This window comes from Notolepis coatsorum, assembly GCF_963971535.1.
Source record: "Notolepis coatsorum genome assembly, chromosome: 3".
Classification (NCBI taxonomy): Eukaryota; Metazoa; Chordata; class Actinopteri; order Aulopiformes; family Paralepididae; genus Notolepis; species Notolepis coatsorum.
In genome coordinates, this window is record NC_140167.1 from 171,077,538 (window position 1) to 171,089,906 (window position 12,369).

A 12,369-nucleotide genomic window follows, 5' to 3' on the forward strand; every position below is an offset into this window, starting at 1 on the left:
CAGACCAGAGAAAGACTTTCGTCTTGTTTACATCAGGGTCCCCCATTTTCAATTCATCATAACATATATGACATACATGACATACAGATAGACAGTACTGCTACATCTATACATTTATGACATATCAGATTTGCAAATACAGTACTGTTTGTGATACAAAAGTGTCCAGAAAAGGAGTGTATATACATTTGGCATAGAAACTGTACATTGGGGGAGGTTGGTTGGGTGGGGTGGGGTTGGGTGGGTTGGGTGAGGGCTGTACATTGGAGGTGGGGGGGGGGGGGGGGGGGGTTGGGAAGGGGACACACACACATTTTACACTGTACATTGGAATATTGACAAAGCCTTACTTGGTCATTTACTGTACAACTAGGTTAGGACATTTGTAGGGGCCAGTTTCGAATTGCAGTCTCACGTAGGTGTTTTTTGAGAGTGTTTTTGAAGGTGGGTAGTGATTCACATTCCTTTACAGCTTTAGGTAGGGCGTTCCACATTGATGTGGCATAATTGCGAAACGTGTTTAGTCCCTTGTTTGAGCCGAATCTGGGTTTTACATGATTTGTGGAGCTCCCTCTGGTGTTGTGATCGTGGTATTCACTGACCTTTGGGAAGTATTTTGACATGTACATGGGTACCTTGGTCGCGTAGTGTATCTTGTAGACCAGGCCCATTGCAAGTTGCTGTACTCTGTCGTCTACTCTAAGCCATCCTAGGTTGTCAAAGTGGGCAGGGGTGAGGTGGGTTCTAGGAGTCAGGTCAAGTAGTAGTCTGACTAGCTTGTTTTGAGATGTTTGTAATTTGTTTTTTAGTGCCTTTGAGGTGCTTTGGTACCATGAGGTGCAAGCATAGTCGTAGTACCCTTGAATGAGTGCTCCTGCTAGAGTCTTCAGGGTATTCTTGTTTACCAGAGAGGAGATCCGGTACAAGAATCGCGTTCGTTGGTTGACTTTTTTTATTACATTGGATGCCATTTTGTCACAGGAAAGATTAGCCTCTAGAGAGTTTTCTTTCTGTGTTTTAGTTCTTTCTTTACTTCTTTTTATCTAAATGTTTGTGCATAATACAGATGGGTCTGATTGATATTATTATTGTTTTTTTGTTTTTTGTTTTTCTGTCCCAGTAGCATCTATGCTGTATGTTTGGATGTTTTGCAGATGTGTTTTCAACAACTCCAGTGTGGGGGGGATGGGGTGGGTATGAGGGAGGGGAAGGGGAAATGAAAGGGGAAGAAAGGAAAAAAATATGGAAAATGAATGATGTTGTTGTCAATTGTAAATGTACAAATTACTTTTCCTGCAATAAAGAAATTTATTAAAAAAAAAGAGATGATTGATGTCATAGTATTTTCTTTTACTAATTTTTACATATAGAACATTCTAGAACATTTGTGATGGCACAGTATGATGTCATATAGTACATTCTAGAATATTTGTGATGTCACAGTATGATGTCATATAGAACATTCTAGAACATTGTGTTCTATAAACAATTCTCTCATAAGATCTCATTCTTCATCTACTAACTAACTCAGACTGTTGACTTGTGAACGGTGGCTTTGTTTGTTTGAATCCTTGTCGTTTTGGGAGCATGGAGTTTCACAGCGATGGATCTGGAGGTGCGGACGTTAGCCGCAGCAGAGTTCCAGCTTTTCTGACCAAACTTAAGACAATGGTGGAAGACCCAGAAATTGACCCTCTCATCTGCTGGAGCCCAAATGGAAATAGTTTTCATGTATTTGACCAGGGTCGCTTCTCCAAGGAGGTTCTTCCAAAGTTTTTCAAGCACAACAACATGGTCAGCTTCATACGACAACTCAACATATATGGATTCCGTAAGGTGGTCCACGAGCATGGGGTTCTTGTGAAACAGGAGTTAGACGACACAGAGTTCCAACATCCTCATTTCATCAGAGGAGAAGATCAGCTGCTGAAGAAAATCAAACGCAAAGTCACCGAACGCAAAGTCACCTTCAGCAAGCTGCTGAAGAACATCAAACGCAAAGTCACCAATGTGTCCAATCTGAAGCAGGATGAGCTGAAGGTGTTTCCTGAGGAGGTGTCTAAGATCCTCAGTGATGTTCAGCTGATGAAGGAAAAACAGGAGAACATCCAAGCCTATTACATCTCTATTAAACACGAGAATGAGGCTTTGAGGAGGGAAATTGCCAGTCTGAAACTGGCCATGAAGAGAAAGATCCCTCTGATGCTGAACGACAGTAGCTCTGCCCACTCCATGCCTAAATACAGCCAGCAGTACTCCTTGGAACCATTGCAGTCCTCCCAAGCTATATCTGCTTCATCAGGAGGGTTTAGTGCAGCCAGTCAATTTCCTGCTGACAGCCCTCTGAATGACTACGGTCTGGAGAACCTACCGCACATCCAGTCCATCAACTTCGACTCCTCCCCACTGTGTGAGTTTTCAGCTCTGTACCCAGTGGAGACCGATCTGGACAGTCTAGACCAGTGGTTCTCAAACTTTTTACACCAAGTACCACCTGAGAACATAGCTGGCTCTCCAAGTACCACCATATGACCGGCGTTAAAATACAGTCTATTCAGCTATGCACAGTTCATGCAGAAGGCAAATGTATTCCTAATACCATTATTTATTGTTAACTTTAGTCAGACACAGCCACAATGTACAAAGGGTTAGCACTAGAACTAGCAAACGCTTCCATACAACTCATACACTTATTGACTTATTGAGAACATAATAACTAACATTCTCACATAGCAAGTGAGAAAATTAAGAACAACTGTATTTCAGCAAATGTACTTAATTCTCTCTCTCTCTCTCTCTCTCTCTCTCTCTCTCTCTCTCTCTCTCTCTCTCTCTCTCTCTCTCTCTCTCTCTCTCTCTCTCACACAGCAAGCAATTGAGATAGTGGGTGGGATACAGGAAATGGAGAGAATCACACATAGGCTGAGGCTACAAGACGAGAAGTTTGAGTCAAAATGGGAGAAGTGGGAAGAGTATAGGAAGAAAAGAAACGACATCACAGGAGAGTGAAAAGGAGACAAGAAGAGAAATCGAAATGAAAATAAACTATGAAGGTACCAAAGAACCCATGTCACTTTATTATTATTATAATTTTTTTTTGTATCTCTTTTCTTTGTTTTTGTTTTTTGTTTTGTTTTCCCTTTTCCCTTTAGTGAATTTATTTTAGGTAAACTCTTCATTCGATTTTGATATTATTTTCTACTATCAGCTATATCTTTTAGTTCTTATCTGTCGAATTGTATTGTACTGTCGTTTATAATTTTGACCGCCAATTGTATTGTTGTATGTGGATGTTTGTTTGTAAATCAAGAAACTGAAAATAAAAAAGGAAGCGGTCTGAGGAGACCCGCCGGTGCATGGCGAGAGGTCTTACTACGCACGCACACCGGACAGGCCGCCATGAATGAACGCGTATCCCCCACCTCTGTAGGCCACCAGAACCTCCTACGGATAAACTCCAGGGTCCTGGCGGCCCCAGGGTGGCCGGTGAGTGAAGAGGTATGTGCCCACTGCAGCAGTCGCGAGCGCGCAGCCTTGGGCACATACATCCGTCCCGGAGGACCCCCACCGGGATCAGGCTCCCGTGCCAGAGCCGATCTTACCACCCTATCTATCAGGCACGTGCACACATAGAGCTCAAGGGGTGCTTGAGCACCTGCCTTTTTGAGCCTCGTAAAAAAAGTGCCCTTTTTGAAAAAGAAAAATATTTTTTATATATTTTTTTTATTTAAATTTTTACCGTTACGCATATAGACTGCCCTTCCAACTGAAAAAATTCAGGATAGAATAAAAATATTAGGTAAAGAGAGAGAGATGCCCCATATTCCATTGCAGTTTGCACGGCCTCCTCAGCATGCCTCTCCGCGGACCTATATATTTTATGCATAGCATGGGTGGTGATGATGATGATGATAGAAACTAGGGATGTCCTGATCCGATCACGTGATCGGAATCGGGGCCGATCACGTGATTTTCCGAAGATCGGGATTGGCAAAAAATAAATAACAAAATCTGGAATTTCTTTTATTTTATTTTTTTTTAACTTTATTTTTTTTATTCAACAAACATGACCATGTTCACGTCTTAAACTCATACTGAGGCATTCGTTTTGGTTTTAAATTGCATATCATCATTCATTTATTTATTGTCACACAGAGCAGAAGAATTTTGCCAAAACAAATCAATAGTATCCAGCTGCAGAACGGCAGACCAGCCACACTCTCAGACCCAAATAATTTTATTATAATTTTTTTTTAATCCCAATTTCTCACATTACATTCACCCTGAATGTTGACGTTATCCAGGTGAAAAGTTAACTTCATTCAAGCGAGGCATTGCAATCCTTGACATAAATCATTTGATGTATAATTAAATCAAAGGAAATGCGTTTGGGTCTGAGAGTGTGGCTGGTCTGCCGTTCTGCAGCTGGATACTATTGGTTTGTTTTGGCAGAATTCTTCTGTTCTGTGTGACAATAAATAAATGAATGATGATATGCAATTTAAAACCAAAACTAAGGCCTCAGTATGAGTTTAAGACGTGAACATGGTCATGTTTGTTGAATAAAAAAAAAAAGTAAAAAAAATTAAAATCGGATCGGGAAATATCGGTATCGGTAGATAAGCAAAAAAACATGATCGGGACATCCCTAATAGAAACCGCTGTGGCGCATACAGTTGAATGCTGGTATTACACTCATTGAGGGACACGAAGAAGTCAAGTCCGATGGGATTTGGGAATCTCAAATACAAATCGGGATTGGAATTAAAAATGCATTTATATTAAACAATACAGAATATAGGGTACTTCTTGGGGTCTGTAGGGTAAGAACTTATTTCCTCCCCCCTGAACATTTATGGAGATGTATGGGCCTTTTAAGTCAGTGATAAAAGTGTCTTTCAAGGATAAGTGAGCTCCTGCACTGATTATTATAGTTCAATATTCAATATTTGATCAACAAAACCCCCCAAAAAACATAAAAAGCCCCCCCCCCCCCCCCCCCCCGAAAAGGGCCCTTAAAAATCGGGCTTGCACGCTATGCATGCTCGGTTAAAACACACAGGTAGGGCCTATAGTGCCCTTTTCAGCCTTGGAGCACCTGCCCCTCTAAAGTCCTGTGCACGTCCCTGAGGTACAGTAGCAGCAGTGTGTGCGTGTTGTGTGCAAGTCATTCAAGGTGCTTTGTGTACTTCCGGTGGAAGCAGCTGTTCAGAGTTCTTTTGGAGGTGAGACTCCGGTACCGACTGCCAGACGGCATGAGCTCAAACAGTTTGTGGTCGGGGTGGCTGGGGTCTTTGTATTGATTGTATGTAAAACTGGACATGGACAGGTTGAAAGTCATTGAGCGAACTCAAACCAAAAAACCATCTCAAGACTCTATAAGGGATTATAACAGACGAAAGGTAATTCACTGTATGTAAAACAGAAATGGGAAAGGGAGGGAAACCTAAATATAACAGAAGAGAAATGGGAGGATTTATGTGAAATACAATGGAAAACATCAAGTTCACCAGTATGGAGAGAATTTTGTTGGAAATCCCTGATTAGGTTCTTTAGTACTCCAGCTCAAGGGAGCCACCATACCAAATCTTCCAACTGCTGGAGACAGTGTGGCCTCTCAGAGGCAAATCATTACCACATATTCTGGTCATGTCCCTTGCTGATGCCTTTCGGGAGGGAGGTCCATAACATTTTTGAAAAAGTATTCCAGGGGGACATCCCATTTAAGTTGGAGAGTCTATATTTGGGCGCCAGGCCATCAGAAAATGGGGATAGATATATATTTCAGATATTAAGCGCGGCTAGCAGGAAAGCCATTACTAGAAAGTGGTTAAGAACAGAAATTCCTACAGTGGATGATTGGATTGATATTATTTATGATATTTTTAAGATGGAAAGAATAATTTTTTCTTTTAGGTTGCAACAGGATACGTTTCGGAAGAAATGGGAAAGATGGATAATGTACATTACACCGTTACGATCTTCATTTGTTTAACACTATGGCGTCCGTTCACGAGTATATACGTGTTTCGAAAAAGAGCGTTGTGGACCAGAGCCACGTATATACTCGTGGCAAGTTGTTATTGTTTTATTCCATATTTATAACGCTTATTAGGTACCCGATCCACTAGCAGGATCTTTTCACATATTTGATTTTCGAAACATGCAGTACCGGCCAGAACCGCTTAGGGGCGCCATCGCTCCACTGCAGTATCATTGATGGGATTTAAAAAAAAAATGCAAGTACAGTTCTGTGGGCGGATCATAGATCCTTGATTCCAAAAGAAGACCCTCCATCTTGGATCAGCTTGCCGAATTTTTTTTCCCGCGTGGAATAATGGGATTTATGATTAGCCAATGTGCATATCGATCTACCAGAATCCGATGACTGGTGAGGAAATGCTGCCGGCGATCACATGGCCTGACGGTAGGATAATATTACCCCAAATTACAGCTGTATTGGACATTGTTTTATAACGTAACAATGATCGATCAGTGAAAATGCTATATTGAACGCACACTCTATTGCTAATCAATAATAGTCATCGGCGTTCCCCGCCGCCCCCATTTCATCCATAGATGCTCTGTAATAGTCCGGATGCTACGCAGTTTGTTTTATTTCATTCGTATATATACAGCAGAAATGGCGTTTGATATAACGGCGCCAACGTTTAGCCTTTTTTGCAGCCTCCTGCAGAAAAGCCTAGACGAAAAGTGCGATATACCTTATATTCACGATGCTATAAAATGACAACCAACCGATGGATTTTTATTTTCTTTAAGCCATTATGAAGGCACGGTTTATGCACTCAAGTGACAATGAGAATGGACAGATAGCAATACTATAAATGATATATAAAGCTCTTAGAAAGTACATCGGTTTGTTTACAATCCGCTGTCCTCTGAGGCCTAAATCGCAGCGCCCCGCCGGTCGCCATAGTGTTAAGGTATACAGAAATGACCATTCGGGATAATTGTTAAGTGAACCTTGTGTAAAGGGAGTTGAATATCAGGAAGATGCTCCCCAACATATTATTTTGTTATTTGTTTGCTTTATGGTAGATGCAGATGTATTGGAGATGTACCATAGCATATTATTTTGTTATCTGTTATTTTTTGTTATTGTTTGTCAAGAAAAGAAAAGAAAAATAAGTATAGGATGTTATTGACTGTATGGGTCCTCATGTATGTACTGGTACTTCTGCACCGCAACTTTTAAGTTAAGTAAGAATTATTAACAATTGAAGCAATTTGTACTGCAGAAGGCTGAGATAAATGAAGGCGAAGTCAAGATATTGTTTGTATGGACCATGGTGAAAATCAATAAAAATATAATTAAAAGAAAAAGAAAGTCATTGAGCATCCTCAGGAGGGGCAGGATGACTTACATCCTCTGGTCCATACAGTAGCCATCTCTCCCAGAACATTTCCCTCCTGAGTTAGGCCAACTGCTGAAGGACATCTTCCAAAGTGATCACCTTTCCAGACCAGCATCCAGTAAGATCCTGGGGAAACCCTTCATTGATTGTCTGTCTGTCTGTCTGTCTGTCTGTCTGTCTGTCTGTCTGTCTGTCTGTCTGTCTGTCTGTCTGTCTGTCTGTCTGTCTGTCTGTCTGTCTGTCTGTCTGTCTGTCTGTCTGTCTGTCTGTCTGTCTGTCTGTCTCTGTCTGTCTGTCTGTCTGTCTGTCTGTCTGTCTGTCTGTCTGTCTGTATATCTATATATGTGTATTGTCTGTGTCTGTCTGTCTGTCTGTCTGTCTGTCTGTCTGTCTGTCTGTCTGTCTGTCTGTCTGTCTGTCTGTCTGTCTGTCTGTCTGTCTGTCTGTCTGTCTGTCTGTCTGATAGTCCAGCTGGAGAGATGGTGCAATGAACAATCTTGCCCTGAACATCAACAATACTCAGGAGATCCACAGAGGGATCCATCGCCTCATCAACATCAACGTGGAAGTCGTCAGTTGCTTCCGTTTTCCTGGGTCTGCAGATGTCAGATGACTTGGCCTGGAACCACAACACTGAGACCATGATGAAGAAACAACACCAGCTTGGAACCACAACACTGAGACCATGATGAAGAAACAACACCAGCCTGGAACCACAACACTGAGACCATGATGAAGAAACAACACCAGCCTGGAACCACAACACTGAGACCATGATGAAGAAACAACACCAGCCTGGAACCACAACACTGAGACCATGATGAAGAAACAACACCAGCTTGGAACCACAACACTGAGACCATGATGAAGAAACAACACCAGCTTGGAACCACAACACTGAGACCATGATGAAGAAACAACACCAGCCTGGAACCACAACACTGAGACCATGATGAAGAAACAACACCAGCCTGGAACCACAACACTGAGACCATGATGAAGAAACAACACCAGCCTGGAACCACAACACTGAGACCATGATGAAGAAACAACACCAGCTTGGAACCACAACACTGAGACCATGATGAAGAAACAAAGAACAGCTTGGAACCAAGACTTTTTACATAACATTTTCAGTATGGTGTGTGTGTGTGCGTGTGTGTGTATGTATGCTCAGCATAGCTTGCCAACTAAAAGGCTGTGGTGACAGCAGGCCAGGGACATGACTCCTGGAATATTACCCCAATCGGCCTGATGGGGGCGCTACTGCCTGCCACTCTCTCCTCCTTCTGATTTCTCTCTGAGCATTCCTGTAGAAAGATGATGACGTCATGGGCCTTGAGTTTGGAAATGAAACCAGGAAGGAAATATGGAATGTCAGACTGGTTCCTACAAGGAAATCTCATGCTACATGGGACGACTCTTCTCTTCATATGATCTGCGACGATTCTTTACATTTACATCATTTACATTTAGTCATTTAGCTGAAGCTTTTATCCAAAGCGACTTACAAGTTCTGTATGACAAGTCATCAGGAAGGGCACAACTCTATCAGCTGAGTAACAATGTTCATCAAAGTGTTGAGTGCTACAGTGTAGGTTAGTTTATTAGGACAAGTGTATGACAGTAAGGTTAGTTAGGGTTAGATTATTATATTTTATTTATTAATTTTTTTAATTTCTATTTGAGATAATGGTTGAAGAAGTGCGTCTTTACCCTTGAGCCTCCTCGGAACCGATATCAAGCTGTATTCCAAGGTATTAGCCATCAGACTTCAAAAGCATATGACGTCTTTGGGTCATCCTGATCAGACTGGCTTCATAAGAGGCCGCTTGATCACGGATAATATAAGACGGATATTACATGTGTTAGAGGCCAGCAAGGATGACACCCCACCTATAGCGATGTTGTCCCTGGATGCGATGAAAGCCTTTGATAGGTTGGAATGGTCTTATTTATGGGCAGTACTAGAAAGGATGGGATTAGGAAAAGGATTCATTGATATGATTAAAGTATTATACAAAGACCCATCGGCCATGATTACAACAGGTATAATCACCTCCGAAATCTTTCCGGTATCGCGCTCTTCCAGACAGGGTTGCCCTCTTAGTCCCGGACTATTCGCTTTATCACTAGAGCCTTTAGCACAATATATAAGACAATCCCAATCCATAGAACCAATCGAAATCAAGGGCACACAACATCATATTAGTTTATATGCGGACAACGTAATATTGTTCATGCAAAACCCGAACACTTCAATGCCTCAGCTTCTCAAGTTGATTGATGACTTTGGTAATCTATCGGGATTTAGGATAAATTGGCCAAAGTCGGCCTTCCTTCCACTTAATGCCCCTGCAAAGAATATACTCCTTCCAGAAAAAATACCAATGGTTAAACACTTCAGATGTTTAGGAGTTGAAGTATTCCCTACTATAAGCCAAACGGTGAAGTACAATTACATAAAATTCCAAGATAAGATAAATACGACTTTGACAGGTGGTCCAAATTTAAAAACTCAGTACAGGCACTGGGATCAATAGTTAAGATGGATGTTTTACCTAGAATCAACTTCATTAGCTCAATGTTACCGTTACCCCCTCCTGATGGTTACTGGAAAAAATTATACTCCACCGCATACAAATTTATTTGGAATAACAAACCTCCACGTATAAAAAGATCCACCGCACAGAGAAACAAAGCCGACGGAGGTATGGCATTTCCAGACTTTTACCACTATTTTAAAGCGTACTCTTTAAGACCACTGACAACCTGGTTTGATTCCCAAGCATCTGTATCCTGGAGAAACTTAGAAGAAAATATAGTAGCACCACATAGACTGCAGGACATAGTATACACCATATTATCAATTAAGCAATGCGAATTGAAATTTGGCCCCCTTATTACTCATGTGATCCGGATATGGCGTGAAACACAAAAAAAATATTCTAACCAGTTCACCAGTTCCACATATTATTTTTACGCACAGTTATTGGTTTGTTTGAAGGCTCATGGAGTCCCATTAAGGATACCAATTGAGCACCACAGATATCACAAATTATTCTATGAAAGAGAGACATCGAGAGGCTTCGTATCTGATTTTTATCATCACTTACTAACGTCCTCGTATGGAATCCTCCCCCTAGACTCAGTCTGGAGGAGGGATATACCAGACTTGGAAATAAATTTTGATTGGCAAGAAGTCTGGGCAAACGTTCGAATTGCGTCACGTAACCCGGACCATCAACAAATTAATCTTAATTATATTCATAGGACATACCTGACTCCTATAAGATTGAACAGAATGGGACTTAAACAAGACTCATGTTCCTTATGTACAAATGGGGATGAGGGTACATTTATGCACATGTATTGGGATTGCCCACCAGTTAAGATATTCTGGAAAGAAGTGTCCCAGCAATTATCAAACTTCTTATTTCTGAACATACCTGTACACCCCTCTGTATTGCTTTTGAATGATGTTTTTCAGTTTGCAGCCCCTATACAGCTAAAGAGACTAGTTTTATCTGGTCTCACAGCGGCTAAAAAGCTGATAGCATCACGATGGTTTCAACCGGAAAAAATGTGCCGGAAGGTATGGGTTCTTACCTATCTCGATGTGATTTATCTAGAAATATCTACAGCAAGAATTTTAGGTGTCAGTGAAACCAAAATTGCAATCTGGTTAGAAGTGGTGGAGAGAATAAAAGCTAGCATATGAATTGTAGTGCCTGGTTAGAAACGAATGATAATGGATGGATTATCCAAGTGGGGGTCCGGGGGGGGTGAGCGAGCGAGAGCATATGTATGTAGGGTATTAGATAGCAAGTATTAGGTATATATCTCGGATACTACATTTATTTAAATGGTGATTTCATTGGATGTTTACTGTTAATGCTTGTGTGTCTAATTTGATGTTATGTTTAAAAAATTATTAAAAAATAAAATACAAACAAAAAAAAGTGCGTCTTTAGTCGACGGCAAAAGTTTGGACGGGTTTCGGCTGTCCTAACTGGGGTGGGTAGTTCATTCCACCATTGTGGGGCAAGGACTGAGAAAAGGTTCTCCTTGATGACCCTCCCGGAGCTCGGATAGGAGTGGGTCTGAGACGGCCAGAAGATGCAGAACTTAGGGCTCTTGAGGGTGTGTAGTTAGAGACCATTGACCGGAGGTACGCAGGAGCGGTTCCCTTTCATAGCTGTCAACACTCACGGTTTTACCGGGATTCTCCTGTTTTTTCGACCCTCTGCACGGCCTCTTTACGGCTCACGGATTGGTACGTATTTTGTACTTATTATTATTATTTTTTTTTTTACAAAATGGGTGCAATTCTCCTCCGTGACGACAGGTGGCAGCAGTGTAGATTAGACCGTTATCACAGGAAGTCAGACCGTTGCGACCAGAAGAAGACAGCGACGCGACCGGATAAAGCTCAGAGCTCAGGGGATTGAGTAGACTGACGCACCGAGGCGGCCGCGGACCGAGCGTGTCAAATCAACTTAGCCAGTGTCTCTTGATTGCCCACTATGTGGCTTTTGTCTCTGGAACAAAATTTTTGCAAATATTCTGTGGATAAAACAATACAAATGCAGGAATGTGTAAATGTGTTGGTTGGTGAACACTAACAGCCGTTTGCGCCTCTGCGCCTCCACTGTCCCCTCCTCCCATTCCTCCACTGACGCCCAATTTCCTGAATGCGATTTATACATATAAATAAATTGATCCGTTTTAAAAGTTGTCGTGAATTGTCATGGTATGACAAATACAGTTACTGGTAACTCGCAGGCATTGCAAAGATATTGAGGAAAAACACAAAATCGCATTGGCTTTTTTTCTATAATTTTTCTCTGTAGAATGAATGAAAACTTTATTTAACAGATTGCAGAATGGGTACAATACAGTACGGCTCAATACAGACATACTACACAGACATAATAGACACACACACTGTTCCAAAAATGATATTCCCATTTCCCACTGCTAAATTAAT